Genomic DNA, 17,822 nt, shown 5'->3' on the forward strand with positions numbered 1-17,822 from the left:
GTTGCAAGGACATAAGGAGTGCACAGTGGAGTAGAATGTGGGAAAAGTGAAATTGTCTATTTTGGTGGAAGGAGCAAGAAAGTGTGTTACCTAAAAGGTGAGGGATTGCGGAGCTTTTAGATGCAGAGGGACCATTTGCCTGAGTGAATGAATCACAAATAGTTAGTGTAAGGATACAACAAGTAATTGGCAAAGTTAATAGAGTATTATTGTTTAATACGAGAGAAATTGAAAACAAATGTTCAGAGGTTATGCTTCAATTATACAGACCACTGGCAAGATCACATCTGGAATATTGTGTAGAGTATTGGTTTCATTGTTTAACAAATGATGTAACTGTGCTGAAAGTGATTCAGAGCAGGTTTATTTGACTAATATCTGGATTAGGCATGAGATAGTAGGAACTGCAGATGCTGGATATTCTGTGATAACAAGGTGTAGAGCTGGATGAACACAGCACGCCAAGGAGCATCATAGGGTCTAGGCCTGAAATGTCAGCTTTCCTGCCTCTGTGATGTTGCTGGGCTTGCTGCGTTCATCCAGCTCTACACCTCGTTATCTCTGGATTAAGCATGTTGTCGTAAGAAGAATAAGCTAGGCTTAGTTAGCTTGTATCTGCTGGAACATAGAAGAGCAAGAGATGACTTGATTGAAACATATAAGATTCTGAGGGGTTGTGATAGATTGCACGAAGAATGAGTGTTTCCTCTTTTGGGAGAATCCACAACCATCGCTTCGAAATAAGGGGCTGCCCACTTGAAGCAAACAAGAAAAGATTCTGGATCCATAAGACCATAAGACATAGGAGTGGAAGTAAGGCCATTCAGCCCATCAAGTCCACTCTGCCATTTAAATCATGGCTGATGGGCAATTCAACTCCACTTCCCTGCACTCTCCCCGTAGCCCTTGATCCCTTCGGAGCTCAAGAATTTATCGATCTCTGCCTTGAAGGCATCTAACGTCCCAGCCTCCACTGCACTCCGTGGCAATGAATTCCACAAGCCCACCACTCTCTGGCTGAAGAAATGTCTCCTCATTTCCGTTTTAAATTTACCCCCTCTAATTCTAAGGCTATGCCCACAGGTCCTAGTTTTCCCACCTAACGGAAACAACTTCCCAGCATCCACCCTTTCTAATCCATACATTACCTTGTAAGTTTCTATTAGATCTCCCCTCAACCTTCTAAACCCTAATGAATACGATCCCAGGATCCTTAGCCGTTCATCATACGTTAAACATACCATTCCAGGGATCATCTGTGAGAATCTCCGCTGGACACGCTTCAGCGCCAGTATGTCTTTCCTGAGGTGTGGGGCCCAAAATTGGACACAGTATTCTAAATGGGGCCTAACTAGAGCCTTGTCTTTGAAACTCTCTTCACAAAAGGCAGTGGAATCAGAGTCCTTGAATATTTTTAAGGCAGATGTAAGAAGATTCTTGATTAGCAGAGGTGAAAGATTATCCACAGGATAAAGGAATGTGGAGTAATCACATCAGTGATGATCAACTTGATTGATGGAGCTGGGCTAAGACACTAAGTGTCCTACTCCTGCTCTTAACTAATTGTGTCTCACCGTGGCTCACTGTTCATTTCTTTACTCTCATTTGCTTTGTTCTCCCATCCTTACATACAAAAATATATAAATGAAAATTATTGCATTGTTGTATGGAAGTTTTTTTGAAATGATTTTAAAAGATGTGATAGATAAGCAGTCAATAAATCACATGCTTCTTGCAAGATATTTAGCATAAATTCAGCGAAGGGAGGTCATGTTAACTATCCAATAGAGTTTTTCCAACATGTTACTTGTGCAATGGATTTTGAAATGCTGCTGTACATTTTGATTTCCAATACATTTGCGAACATGATTTTATTTGATTAATTCATGGGTAAAGTTAGGAGTCACATAAAAGGAGATGAAGTATGTTGTTGGTTAAATATTTGGTTTAAAATCAGAAAACAAAGCATGGTTGTAGACGGGAATTATAAAGGCTGAAAAAGCTAAAGCTGCTTTAGCTGTTATCTTTGATGCTATGGAAGAAAAGGTTGTAACCACCACCAATATGATTGCTCCTGTTAGCCATGAAGGCATCAACAGCCTTAAATTATCTCTGCCCCGATCTTTTTAAGTGCAGGGACATTTGTTAAATAAGCAATGTCTGCCTACACATATATAAATTAAGAGACAGTATCCTTGTTTGAAGAAAAGAAACACTTTCAGCAAATCCCAAAGATAAAGTAGCAGGTCAAAAATATCAGAGTATATTTGGCACACTTTCCAGAAAAAAGTTGAATACTGTAGGTGGGACATATGATTATCCAGGCTTCTTAGCAACACACTATAACCATATGAATAAGGAAGACCTCTGTTTTACTAATGTGCGAGCAGCTGGTACTGGAAGTGCTAGATATAATTACATTCTATGTACAGCACAGAAAAAGCTCATTTGTGCTGAGCAGTCAATAATAGCATTTATATTCCATTTCGGTGTACAATCATCCTCATCTAAATGCACCAGTGTATCCTTTTATTCCCATCTGCATAGAAACCCTACAGTGTGGGCCCTTCGGCCCAACAAGTCCACACTGACCCTCAGTGTATCCCGTGCAGACCCATCCCCCTATAACCCACCTAATCTACACATCTCTGTGCACTATGGGCAATTTAGTGTGGCCAATCCACTCAGCCTGCACATCTTTGGACTGTGTTGGGAAACCTGAGCATCTGGAGGAAACCCATGCAGACACAGGGAGAACTTGCAAACTGCACACAGACAATCACCCAAGGGTGAAATCAAACTTTGGTCCCTGGCACTGTGAGGCGTCAGTGCTAACCCCCAAGACACTATGTCACCAGCTCTTTGAGCACTTATCTAGTTTCTTCTCAAATATTGAAAACAGCAAATGTTGGAGATCACCGCAGGTCAGACAGCTTCCATGGAGACATAATAAACTAATGTTTTGAGTCTCGATGACCCTTCATTAGAGCTGCTCTCTTGTCATGGCTGCTGTCTGACCCACTGTGATCTCTAACAATTGCTGTTTTCAGTACGGATTCCAGCATCTAAAGTAATTTGTTCCTCTCAAATATTACTGTTTGTGGTAGCAAGCCCTACAGTTTTAGAATAGTCTGGGCAAAGAAATTTATTCTGGATTTCCTATTTTATATTTTCATAACTTTGTTTTAAAATAGCACATTATGCACTAGCACTCTCGATAAAGTAGCAAAAATTATATACCTCAAATACCGGAAGTTTAGTGTGTTATCGTAATCTCCACGATACTTGAGAATGCAAGTGGGAAGGCTTTCTGCTGGTAAGTTATACTTATGGCAAAGTTGCATTATTATTTAAGGAATTTATGCTGTAGATAAAGTATAAACGTGATGTGTATGCCACCCACATTGCGTTTCAATTAATTTATGTGTGTTTTTATATTGTTTATGTATACCTCTTTATCAACTGGAATATTTGATTGACCTGCACACTCCTGAGCCCATAGGTTCTGATTAATAAAAAGTTTGCTCTGTCTTATTTTTATGGCCTCTAGTTTTGTTTTCTTCCTGAATGTAAATACTGTCTATTCAATCAAATTATTGATAATTTTAAAAACCTCTATTAGGTCACCCTCAATTTTATATCTAAAGGTTAATTATACAAATAATTGTGTGAAACACTGATATCAGATACCTTATATTGAGTTGGCTACTAGGGGACTAAGATTATCCTTAAACTTATGTTCTCTCTGAGAAACACATGAGTGATTAAGGAATGCATATGGAATAAGACACAACATGCTATCCAAATTGAAACATACCATTTTTGTAGTTAAGAAGAACCTCTCTTCCCTGGATAGATCATTGAGGACCTGCTTTCTAGGTGAAAGCTGTAGTTTTCTGAATCTAGCCCAATCTGCCATCTAAAGAGGAGACCAGGGAGTGAAGCTTCAAAATCTCTGGCAGACACATAATAGAAACCTAAATGAATATTCATAATTTAGCAGTAATTTAAAAGAAAAGAATTAAGTTATGAGCAGAATAACCCTCAATTCCATGTGCTAATCATCAAAGTCTTTCGTATGTTTTACAATCCCACATATATTATCTCCCTTGCTTTCACCGATATTCGCATGCAAACTCAGTCTCCGTATATGGGCGGCACGGTGGCTCAGTGGTTAGCACTGCTGCCTCATAGTGCCAGGGACCGAGGCCCAATTCCACCCTTGGGCACTATCTGTGTGGAGTTTGCCCATTCTCCCCATGTCTGTGTGGGTTTCCTCCGGGTGCTCTGGTTTCCTCCCACAGTCCAAAGATTGGCAGGTTAGGTTGATTGGCCTGCTAAATTGCCTGTAGTGTCCAGGGATGCCTAAGTTGGGGGAGTGGTCCTAGGTGAGATACTCTCAGGTTCGGTCTGGACTTATTGGACCAAAGGGTCTGTTTCCACCTGCAGGGATTCTACGATAGCTTTTTCAAAATTTCATCTTCAAATCCCACTGTACCCATATATCTTAAGTTTTCAGCCTGTTTCCAAGGAAAAACTATGCACAATTACTTAAATAAGAGCAAGCTACTGCAGATGACCTGATATGAAAAACAGAAAGAGTTGGAGAAACTCAGCAGTTCTGTGCAGAGAGAAACAAAGTTAGCATTTTGAGTTTGATAACAGTAAAGTCACATAGTCCCAGAGGACCATAGGGTTGCACTTATATTAGGGAGAGAGAAACCACTGGTGGCAGTTTAAGCCGAAGGTCATTGCAGCTCAGGTGAGGAGAAAAATTGAGAAGGGGAATCCTTCATGTTTACCTCAGCCAGTGTGGGAATCAAACCTATGCACCACAAACCAGCCATACAGCCAACTAAGCTAACCAACCCATAACTCTTCTTGTATGATAATCTTGTATACATGCAATTTTATGCCAGGAAGGCTAATGACAAGATAATGGGAAAAGCAGATAATCTGGTGTGTTTCTGGAGTGAAGGAAGTAAGAAAATGGAAAGATAAAATGATCAACCAAAAAGGATTATGTTTCACTTGACCAAACTTAATGGTTGTTCTTAAAAAAAAATCCACATTCAAATCTTCAGCCACTAACAGGAGCTGAATCCGGAACTTTCTTGAGGAGAAGTCATTGCTTTCTCTGTGTGTGTCAGTGTGTGATGTACATCAGAGGTAAATTTGTACTACCAGCATGGAGTACAGCCTGCCGGAGATGAAATCACAACATGTTCCCTACAATTTGCCTTTTGTTAATTGAATAGACAGAAGGTCATAGGGAACAAGTCTACGAGTTCTTGATATTCACCCCTGATGGTGAAGACTCCGTGCTAGGGCTGTGCTTTCATAAAATTTGTCCTCTGCGTTCTATTTGGCAAGTATCATTTTTTATGTCACTACATCTCAATAATTCACCAGAACCGAATACCGATTCTCACATTACTGCAATATCTGGAATAAAGGAAAACATGACGTATTTAATTTACTTACAGTCAGACTTGTTAAAATGAGTTGATAGATTGGAGATTAACAGCTGCTGCATACTAAGATTTATTAAATCTGTTTTGGGAACAACTACTACAATTTCAGAGTTATTTTCCTCAGCATCAGCTTCTTGAAGGCCTCAGAAGCAATGCATTAATTCAAAGCTGCTTCAAACAGGAGAACAACAGCAGGTAGCAGCTAAGAACAGATCCAATTCAAAGTCACATAAAAAATTTCTGTTACACCGTCCATGGGTATTCGTAGACCTTCTTTTAATCAAAGCCAAATAAACTTGATTCCTTCGAATAAGGTAAGCTACTGGATGCTTTGAGCCCATTGCTAGTAAATTCATATCGGCCTAGTCTGCAGTCTGCATTGTCTAGCCTGCATTTGCTATTTTTATTTTTAATTTCTAGTGTCTGCTGTACTTATCCTGTGTATTTCAAATCTTTGTATTTTTGATGTATTTTCTCTAATACCGCCAATACTGGTAGGTAGTTAGAATTTTTTTTAAAAATGCTGTTGTAGAATAAGGTAAATGATAATGGGCTGAATTTTCACTATGTAGGCATAAAGTTCATCATTAAACCTTGCAAATGTTTCCCCATGGTGACTAAAGCCCCATCACTTATTTCCACAATGTGTGGTGGCATGGTCGAGTCCAGCATTATAACGTCACTGGCAGCTGCCATGGAACTGCAAGGCTGACACAGGCTCATTAAAATCTCTGCCTCAGTTTTATGATACTTCTGCCCAGTTTTATAAAGGGTTATTTGGCCCTCCAGCCCTTGCCTCACCTACCGACCTGCATGATCCCTTCTTCCCTCACCCACTTTTCAAAAACACTCATACCCTCATAATATTTCGAGAGTATTTCATACCACGCTGTCACTCTATTATAAAGAAACAAACAAATTTCTGTTCAATAACAGTAAAGCCAGTTGTTCCTTGAACAGGCATTTAAAACTGTCAATCAAACTGTGAACTCAGCATCCATGCCAAGTGGTTTGGAGCTTTTGAAACAACCAAGCATTCACAGTGAGTTCAGGTGTAATATTATCCCTTAGCAAGTGTCAATAATGATCTCTTTTGAGCTTGCAGGAGTAGATGGTGCAATTTCTTTTCTAAGCTATACCTGATGGCTTGAGAATCAATGCATTCCAGCAGAGATTTTTGTTTTGAAATGTTAACAGTCAGCTATATCTAGTTTTTGTTCATGTTTTGAATACTGGTCTAATTAACTTTAGGTCATGACTTTATCAGCTTGGTATTGACCTTTCAAAAACATATATTTCTCCGCTATAAATCTGTGAAACCCATACAGTGGGGCCAGACCCTTGAAACAGTGTGGGCAGCATTTGAATGCAGCACTGACTTCAAGTAACCCTGTTAGTTTGAGTTTCCTGTTTGTGTAATTCACAACCCACCCTCATAAATAATGATATTCACTGGAATTGATCTAGAATATCTCTCGCTTTCTTTCACCTGTCCCTTCACTTAGTCACAACAAGCTTAAGAAGGATCCCTTTGCTTGTGGATACCTTACTTCTAGACTAAATGAAATTATGTTTCAAAAAAGGGCCCAATCTAACCAGGCTTTCTTCAATTGACAGAAGAATGAGTTCATTAGTTACTAAGTAAGAGGAGAAATCATAACACATCACAGAAACATGATTTAGAAGTGAGAAAAAATGACAAAGGTTAGGAAATGATTGATAGATCAGTTTCTGAGACATTCATGGAGAGTAGGTATTAAAATGGTGTGGTCGTTACATTGGATGGCACCAATAGCGTTGACAGTAGTGCTCATATTACAGGTTCTACAAACCCCTGTGGAACTGTGGCTAGTAGAAATGGTAGCTGATTAGGGTCTAGGCTTTTTTGTATATCAACTTTGAAATGTTATGAGCCAGTGACAATGTATTCTTTCTGCTCCTTCGTGGCACCACTGCTTTGTGGTTCATTGTCTGCACCTCATTTGCAGGTCTGTGACGGCTCTCCATTCCTCATCAATACCTTATTTTGAATATGGTAGCATTAAAAAACTGCTTCTGCTTTAGCTTCAGTGTGAGCAGTCTCAGTTAGTGCTTTTACCTGTAGCTCAGCTTCAGGAGCTGTTACCAAATAATTTCCATTCACAATTTCCTTTGGGTCTTCTACTCTCAGCAAAGGTTTCAGATAAGCCAGCCTGTTAGAAGTGCCATCTCAGCATCAAGTGGCTGAGCTTGTCTCCTGTAGCTGTTATATTTCCCTGATCTCAATGAGCTTCTCAGAGACCATTCAGTTACTTGTATCTTTGAGCCCAACAGGTCATTACCAAGGAGCATGTCAACTCCATCCAAAGGCAGAATAGAGATGACTCCCCTGGTCACAGGTCCTGACACAAGGTCACAAACAGTAACCTGGGTTTTATTAATAAAACATGGAGTGCAAGAGCAGTGAAGTTATATTAAATCTGTATAACACACTGGCACAGCTTCAGCTGAAGTATTACATCCAACATCTCACTTTAGGAAGGGTGTGAAGGGATTACAGCTGGTGCAACAAGAGATTCACAAGAATAGGCCCAGAGATGCGGAACTTTAGTTATGTGGACACTTTGGAGAAGCAGACACTACTCTCTGTCCAAAACAAAATACTCAGAGGGAGTTTTATTCTTCAAAATCACGAGGGGTCTGTTTAGAGTAAAGAGGGAGAAACTATTCCCAGTAGGGGAATGGTCAAGAACCAAGTAGACTCGGATTTATGATGATTAGCGAAAGAGCAATTGTGACTTGAGGAGAAACATTTGTACACCTCAGGTGTTTAGGGTCTGGATTGTACTGTCCTAGTGTATGGAAAAGGTAGGGTCTTTTACGATGGTTAAAGGGAACGTGATGTTTATTTGAAAAGGAAGACTGTCAATGGAGAAGGCCAAGAGAATGGTTGCAAAATGCTCATTCAGAAAACCTGTGGAAATAGAAAATAGAAATAGAAAATGCCATCAATGCCATCAATTCTGGGATTATTGACTTTCTGAGCCATCAATTCTGGGATTATTGACTTTGTAGATTCACAAAATTCACTTGGCTCCCTGCTGAAGAGAGGGTAACAGCCTCTCCTCAAATCTTCCTTTAGTTCTTCTGTTCAATGTTACTTGACTCATTACAAGTGTGAAGTTTAAGGAGTCCACACAGGATTCTGGCAGACTACTGATTGTAGAACATAGAACATAGAAAAGTACAGCACAGTACAGGCCCTTCGGCCCACGATGTTGTGCCGTGGAATAATCCTAATCCAAAAATAAAATAACCTAATTTACATTCCCCTCAATTCACTGCTGTTCATGTGCCTGTCCAGCAGTCGCTTAAATGTCACTAATGACTCCACTTACCACTGGCAAACTATTCCATGCACTCACATCTCTCTGGGTGAAGAACCTCCCTCTGATGTCTTCTCTATACCTTCCTCCTAACACCTTAAAACTATGGCCCCTTGTGGCAGTCAATCCTGCCCTGGGGAAAAGTCTCTGGCTATCGACTCTATCAATGCCTCTCATTACCTTGTACACCTCGATCAGGTCACCTCTCTTCCTCCTTCTCTCCAGAGAGAAAAGTCCGAGCTCAGTCAACCTCTCATCGTAAGACAAGCCCTCCAGTCCAGGCAGCATCCTGGTAAACCTCCTTTGCACCCTCTCCAAAGCCTCCACATCTTTCCTGTAATAGGGCGATCAGAACTGGATACAATATTCCAAGTGTGGTCTCACCAGGGTCTTGTAGAGCTGCAGCATAACTTTGTGGCTCTTAAACTCGATCCCCCTGTTAATGAAAGCCAAAACACCATATGGTTTCTTAACAACCTTATCCACTTGGGTGGCAACTTTGAGGGAGCTATGCACTTGAACACCAAGATCCCGCTGTTCCTCCACACTGCTGAGAATCCTGCCTTTAATCCTATATTCAGCATTTAAATTTGACCTTCCAAAATGCATCACTTCGCATTTATCCAGGTTGAACTCCATCTGCCATTTCTCAGCCCAGCTCTGCATACTGTCAATGTCTCGCTGAAGCCTGCAATAGCCCTCGATACTATCAACGGCACCTCCAACCTTTGTGTTATCAGCAAACATACTAACCCACCCCTCAACCTCCTCATCCAAGTCATTTATAAAAACTACAAAGAGCAGAGGCCCAAGAACAGAGCCCTGCGGGACAACATTCAGCACTGACCTCCAGGCAGAATACTTACCATCTACAACCACTCTCTGCCTCCTGTCAGCCAACCAATTCTGAACCCAGACAGCCAAATCACCCTGTATCCCATATCTCCTGATTTTATGAATGAATTCTAATGAGGACAAGGCAGGTGGATGTCATAGAATATAAGTTCCCTGATTGGGGGGCAGTTAATCTGGTCCAATCATGGAGCCCTGCCTGACAGATAAGAACTCGAATGTCAGATATCTTCAGGATAGTCAGTACTGCAGATGCTGGAGTCAGAGATTACACAGTGTGGAGCTGGAGGAATACAGCAGGCCAGGCAGCATCAAGGGAGCAGGAAAGTTGATGTCTCAAGTCAGGACCCTTCTTCAGAAAGTTCTGAAGAAGGGTCCTGACCTGAAACATCAACTTTCCTGCTCCTTTGATGCTGCCTGGCCTGCAGTATTCCTCCAGCTCCACATTGTGTTATGTCAGACATCCTGTTTACTCTGAGAGCTGGCTCTGAGGGACCTGAATAGTGTTGAGGACTCTTCATGTAACTGGAGGGTGACTTGGCAATGGGATACTGTTTGCTGTGGAGTTATTTCACAGACAGTCACTGTATCCACATCTACAGTTACCTTTTGGCTGTGGCAGACACCCTTAAAAATTAATATATATTGGAACTAAACATTCAAAATGTCCAGAAGTACTTTGAGTCTCTGATCCATCATCATGACAATGAGAAAGGGTTCCTGGTTTGAATGGGCCCAACTGTCTACTAACGCGGGGAGCAGCAATGGTGAGAAAATTGCCATTATAGAGAAGCACCTGGTTTGAAAGTGGATTGAGAAATTAATAAATGACAAATCTTGTAGTAGGAATTAAATTTATGATATTTCAATTTCAATTGTTTTAAATAGGGACCCAATTGCTGAAGATTAATTAATTGCTACTGCTGTTAAAAAATGGAAAAGAGAATTTGATGAATTGCATAACAGGACCATGTGAGCCATGATTTTTGATGAGTACAGTATCACCTTCCAGCCATGGGCTACTGAACCCTTGGCTGATCAATGGTTTGATTCTGTAGATGACCTTGTTATTGGCTCTAAACATAATGATAAATAACCATCATTCTTTTAGAGCCCATATTGGATTAATGTTTCTGTCCCATTGACTGAACAGTCTGGACAACTGTTACGGACAAGAGGCTTAAGATTTTGAATGTTCCACAGAGAAGTAATTAAAGTGATGGATATTGTTTCACACAAACACTAAATCTTGTATACAATATTGTGGAGAAGCAATAGTTAAGACTTTAAGCATCACTTTATGAAAGTCAGGGAGCATGTCCAAATTTTAACTCAAGCAGCTGGTTTAACTATGGAAAATAAATTATTATAGTTTGTATGATATTGAATATTACATGATCAAATCCTGTGACTTTCATGACTTTCCTTAGTATTGCTCAATATATAAATAGGTAGTTGGTTGGTTTCTTATAGCCAGCAATCATTGAGAGAGATTCATGCTTTCAAACAGGACATAGAACAGAACAGCTCAGGAACAGGCCCTTCAGCCCATCATATCTGTACTGATCTTGATGTCATTCTGATCCCACCTGCCTCCACACAGTCCATACCCTCTATTCCCTGCCTGATTTTTAAAAAAATCTTTCATAGAATATGGACATCATGTACTAAACCAGCCTTTATTACCAATCCCCAGTTACCCAGAGGGCAGTTTACAGTGTTGAGGTTGGTTGGCTCGCTGAGCTGGTTTGTTGTTCCGCAGTCATTTAGTTACCGTGCTTGGCAACATCCTCTGTGCAGCCTCTGATGAAGCGTCGGTGTGTATACCCGCCTGGCTTTTAAACTCTGGGGTCCATTGCGATGGATTGCCTCACTTCCGGATTTCCTCTGTGGTGGAATGTATATGGGGTCGAGTTCAATATGTTTATTAATAGCCTGCTTCGTGGAGTGCCATGCTTCCAGGAATTTTTGTGCTTGTCTCTGCCTGGCCTGTCCCAGGATCCTGGTGTTGTCCCAGTTGAAGTTGTGGTTCTCCTTGTCCATGTGGATTGAGATGAGTGAGTATTGGTCGTGTCTTTTTGTAGCCAGTTGCTGTTCGTGTACTCTTGTTGCTAGTTTCCTTCCTGTTTATCCAAGGTAGTATTTCTCGCAGTCTCTGCAGGGGATCTTGTAGATGACATTGGTCCTGTCAATGATGGGAAGTGGGTCTTTAGTTTGGGTGAGCAATTGTCATAGGGTTGATGTGGGCTTGTGCGCCACCCTGATGCCCAGCAGTCGTAGAACCCTTAGTGAGTTCTGACACGTTCCTGATGTAGGGTAGTGTGATGAGTGTGTTGGGGCGTGTAGAATCTTTCTCAAGCTGTTCCTATCGGCATCTCCTGACAAGTCCCACAATCCATTGCAACAGACCCCAGAGTTTAAAAACCAGGCGGGAAAACATACCGACGCTTCATCAGAGGCTGCACAGAGGATGTTACCGAGCACGGTAACTAAACATCTGTGCAACAACAAACCAGCTCGGTGAGCCAACCAACCTCAACACCCACAACCCGAGCTACAGATCTACCCAAAACCTTCGGTAGTTTAAAGTCTACCACATTGTTGTGGGTCTGGAGTCACATTTAGGTAGAGCAGATAAGTATGGCAGAATTCCCTAAGGGACAATTGGCAAAGATTTCACAGTCATTATTAAACTCTTATTTTCAGATTACAATTGCATTCAAATTCTGCCAATCCACACCATCTACCATGGCAAGATTCAAACCTATGTTCCCAGAACATTACCTGGGTGTCTGAATTAATAGCCTGGTGATAATACCATTAGTCTATTTCCTACGCTGTTCATGAGCCTGTCTAAATCCCTCTGCTTCTACCACCTCTCTGGAAGTGTGTTCCAGGTGCATACTACACTCTGTGTAATAAATATGTTTTGCTAAAATTCTTTTAAACATTTCCACTGTCACCGCAAAGGTGCACACCGTAGATTTGACATTTCTGACTATCTACTCTATCCATGTCTCTTGTTATTTTATGTACTCAATCAGGTCACCCTTCAGCCTCTGACACTCTAGCAAAAACAATCCAAGTTTGTCTAACCTCTCCTTACAGCTAATACACTCCATTCAAGGCGACATTTTATAAATCTCTTTTATACCTTCTCCAAGGTGTTCCAATACCACCCATAACGTGGTGACCAGAACTGCACACAGTACTCCAAATGTGGCCTAACTGAATATTTATACAGGTGCAATAATACTCGCCAACATTCATATTCAATGCCCCAATTGGTGAAAGCAAGCATGCAATTTGCCTCCCCTACCACCTTATCCACTTGTGTGGCCACTTTCATAGATTTGCATCCCAAGATCCCTCTATATATCAATGTTCCTAAAGGTCCTGCCATTTACCATGTACATTCCTCATGTATTTCACCTCCCAAAATGGACCACCCTATCATGGAGGATTTGTGTTCATAGAATTCCTACAGTGTAAAAGCAGGTCATTTAGCCCTTAAAGCCCACACCAACCCCTCTGAAAAGTATCCCACCCAGACCCACTGCCCTAGCCTGCAACCCTGTATTTCCCATGGCCAATCCACCTAACCTAACATCTTTGGACTGTGGGAGGAAACTGGAGTACCCAGAGGAAACCCACACAGACACAGGTTGAATGTGCAAACTCCACACAGACAGTCAACTGAAGGTGGAATCGAACCCAGGTCCCTGACACTGTGAGCAGTGCTAACCACTGAGGCACCACGCCACCCATTTTCCTTTGTTTCAGAAAGAATGCTTCAGTAAAGTCCAAGTTGATAACATCCTTTTCCCTATCTTCATCAACTATCTTTGTCACTTCCAAAAAAGGTTCAGCTAAATTTGTGAGATAGCACCTTCCCTGCATAAAGCCATGCCAACTATTTGTAATAAGTCCATTCTTTTCCAAATGTAAGCAATCCATGTTTCCAAGAATCTTCTCCAATAATTTGCCTCCCACTGACGTAAGTTGCAAATCACCTGTATGCAATAAAATTGTTAATCTTCTTGGAACAGATTAAATTTAACATTAGGAGTGAAATTATTGATGCTATATAATCTTAAAAGTTTTAATTATTATGAACAATAAGAGGAAACCCACCACATCATATACATTTTCAAAAATTGATTCACAGGATGTGGCCATCACTGGCAAGGTTAGCATTTATTTTCCAGAAATCAGCTAAGAGTCACCCCACTAGAGTCTAGAGTCCAGGCTCCCGAGTCAAATGAACATTACCTGGGTTCTCTGGATCAGTAATCTTGCAATGATTACTAAAACATCACCTTGTCGACACAAATCTACATAACTATTGACCTAGAAAATCCGACATGCTCATTTCCAAGGGAATGTTGGCGTTCTCTCCATCACAACAAATCGATCTTGCAAAGGGGGCTTCAAAAAGGAGCCAGGTCTCATTCCCATTTGCAAAGGAAGCCCGTTTCAAGGTCCCTTTATATGATCTCAGTGTGCAAGCTGCATCAGTGAATGGTTCAAAACATCTTGCTCTATTCTTGATTGGGAGCCGAAGATTGTAAAGAATGTTTTTCTCCAGTCCTCATCCAGATCACTTCAGTCTTGTCACCCACATTTTCTGGCGAGTTTGACAGCAAATGCCGGAACCAAATAAAATGGTATTGGATTTGAAATTATATCATTTGGAACTGACTTTTGTAGTTCAATGGACCCTTCAGCTTGTGATGAATATCTGACAAGCTGTTTGAAATGTGTGTGTTAAAATGGTGACCAGTCTGACATCTGTGCAAGTGTTATATTACCCTAACATGAATATAATATCTCCTGACTCTAGCTTCTTATCAAATGAGTGGGAATGTGAGTTAAAATTGAAGCTTAAATTTCTAAGATCATGGATTGGACAGTTGAGTAACCTTCATTTAAGATTAAAAGCTGCGGCAGCATTTTGCTGTCACTTCCTTGAAGTGTAACTCCTTTTTCAGCAGCTCAAATGTTACGACATTACCATGACCCTAATTTTCACTAAAACCAAGGCACTCCCATCATATGACAGCATTAAATATCTTGCAAACATTACCAATCAATTCATGTGAACTCAAATGGGAGTGAAGTGTTTTGTGTTTCATATAAAACATAAAAATAGTTTGGCATTGGCGGTTTAAATTTTTTTATACTTAGTTAAGAAACTTTTATTGTGTTCAACCAACATAAGCCCTATATTGGTATGATGACATAATATGCCATGGTGCATTTACATTAAACGTTCAGTAGAGTTGGAGGGAAGTAAATACTGCTGTGCGTATTCTAGATTTGTATAGATTATGATTTTCCATATTTATGCAAAGATACTTAGCTGTCGGTTACAGGTTAACAATACAATTGCATCATATTGTACTGACTGATTTATTAATTCGGTCAAATATAAGCCCATTTCATAGGCTGAATGTCCTTACGATTTCTGGGAACGCGTTACAAAATAATTGAGGCAATTCCAAGAAGGTCAAAAGGGCAATTTAAGACTGAGATGATGAGTATTTTCTTCTCTTTGGGTCTTTGGAAGACCTTGCCACAGAGAATTATGGGAGCAGAAGCTTATGTATATTTAAGGCTGAGATAGATAGGTTTTTGAGCTGGAGGGGAAAGGACAGGGGAGTGGACGTGAGGAGTTTTGGATCAGCCATAATTCTATCAAATAGTGGAGCAGGCTTGAGTGGCTGAATAGCCCACTGTTCCAATTTCTTATGGTCTTAAAACAAATTTAGTTGTGGGTTCTGTTCAGTTGGTTCACCTTCCACCACATACCATCCACAAATCAGGACTGGTCATTTTAAACAGAGATAATTGGAACTGCAGATGCTGGAGAATCCAAGATAACAAACTGTGAAGCTAGATGAACACAGCAAGCCAAGCAGCATCTCAGGAGCACAAAAGCTGACGTTTCGGGCCTAGACCCTTCGTCAAGGCTATCACCTTCTAAAATGATTATTTTTGATCATTTTTTGGCAGTAACACAGAACTAAACTGCATATTTAATGAGGAGAAGAGGTGAGATGTGTGAGTAATTGCATTCACCTAGAAAGAAGTATGTTAATATATTCTTCATTGAAGGCTATATCAAAAAGTATCTAAAGATTTTATTTCCTTCGATCGCAGATTGTTCTAATTAGCTAGATTAGATCAACATTAAATATTAGTATTATTATATACATCAGCCAACAGTTTAGTACTGCCAAATGTTTGTTCCAGGAATTCCTTCAGTTTAGAAGATGCAAGACTTTTATGGAATCTTCTCTTGAGAGATTGAACACAGAATGTTTGGCTCCTTATGATGTGGGTATGTCTTTTTTTAAATCATCTATTGTCAGCTTCCCTGTTAGCCAAAATTTGTTTCTAATTTGTATGATCATAGCCAGTATGATGGATTTTTAATAACCAGAATATTTGCTTTCTGATGGGATTATAATTAGCGTCTTCCATATTAGTGAATTAACAACGGTGAACATGAGCTTGAAATACAGTTTACCTTTTGGAGTAGCGTCAAACGATTGACTGACAATATGGTTTTAAGTTTGTGCTGTGATTTTTCATAAATACCATAAAACTAAAAACAAACATTTCAAGTTGCAATTCTGACACTCCCAGGTTGCATGCTAAAGAAGGGCATGTCAGCATTTAGGGTGCCTTGTTGCATCCAGCATTATGGAATAAAAAGAGTTTGATAAAAATATCAGAGTTACTAGCCTGGCTTGAGATGATCTCAGGATTAATAATTACGTGCAACTGAAACATGCTTGTTTATTGGTTTATGATGGTCTTGGAAATATTATGTAATTCTTAATTTAGTCTTTCTTTCATGGACCATTTTATCTTTAACAGTCGTAATCCAGCTCTGTTGGTTGTTGCGCTTTGCTCAAGAAGAGAAGATTATAGTCTGTAATGTATTATGCCATTATTCAACTATAAATGTGACACAATATGTTGTTAAAAAGATGAAACTTGGCTTAAGGTAATGCACTCCATTGTTACCAGATGCACAGTTCCTTGGGATGTAAGCATTCTTTTATCCCAACTTTCATCATTATCATTTAATCACTATCATTGAGATACTACTTTCAAAATCCAAACTGTCATGCCAAAGCCCTGATGAGTATTTTCCTGAAAGATATTTCCCAGTGACTTGAAAGGAATGCCGATGGAATCACAGAATTAGTCCAATGTATGTGATCATGAAACGAGAAATAAATGTTTTTATTGCCATAATTTTGCAATGGAAAGCCCTGTTTTGTTTTAATTACTTTTGTGAAAACTTTTCAACAATGAGGTAAAGCTTGCTAAGCGATTCTCCATTTACTAATCCTGTTATAACAGCCAAAACTGCTGGAAATACTTAGCTCGCATCTCTGGAAGGACCAGTTTTGATTAAAGGCCATCGATCTGAAACGTTGGGCTGGAATTTATGGGGCTGGACCACCCAACACCCCAGGAATGACAATCGGCCCTGATTGGATTAAGTTTTAAAAAAACTGCCCTGAGTTATCATGCACTAAGGGCGGGCAAAGGGAGGATCAGCATTGGGTGTGGCTGGAAGCTCTGATAGTTCCCGTAATGGGCGAATTCAGTGTGGGGATTTGTCAGACTGCAAGCATCTTCAGAGAAAGGTTAGTTGCAGACCTTTGGGATGAAAATGTGTTGGAAAGGCTATCAATGAGGGAGAAGGGAATCGGGATGGGTATATTTTGGAGAGCAGCCCAGAAGAAACAAAAGGAGAGGTGACATTATCTCTTATAGTCAGTGTATCTTTAAGAGGCATGCTCATGCTATCATCACTTACAGCCTGAAACCCGATGTATAAAGGTGTCACACTCTACATTAGTCTATGATCACTTGAAGTATGACATATTATTAGAAGCACGTTGCTCAGGTTTTAAACTAATAGCATAATGTTAGTTCAGACACTGATATATCCATGAATGTAATATTTGTAAGTAAAAGCTCATGGAAAGGTCTAAACATAATTCTTTTCATTTCAATGAAACAATAATTTCTCCCATACAAAGGGCATGAGCAAGGGATTGCGAAGGAATATGAAAATTAATACTGCTGCCAACAAAAAAGCATGACA

General features: G+C 40.2%; 1 long non-coding RNA gene across 1 annotated transcript in view; it reads left to right on the forward strand.

Annotated features, from left to right (window-relative positions):
- LOC132210559 (uncharacterized) overlaps positions 1–16,035 on the forward strand; it is a 33,592-nt gene extending 17,557 nt beyond the window's left edge. The window contains exon 3 of the long non-coding RNA XR_009446693.1: positions 15,947–16,035. This is a non-coding gene — a long non-coding RNA (uncharacterized LOC132210559). The remainder of the gene's footprint in view (positions 1–15,946) is intronic.
- Positions 16,036–17,822: the final 1,787 nt, after the last annotated feature.

Source organism: Stegostoma tigrinum, chromosome 15 (assembly GCF_030684315.1).
Source record: "Stegostoma tigrinum isolate sSteTig4 chromosome 15, sSteTig4.hap1, whole genome shotgun sequence".
Lineage (NCBI taxonomy): Eukaryota > Metazoa > Chordata > Chondrichthyes > Orectolobiformes > Stegostomatidae > Stegostoma > Stegostoma tigrinum.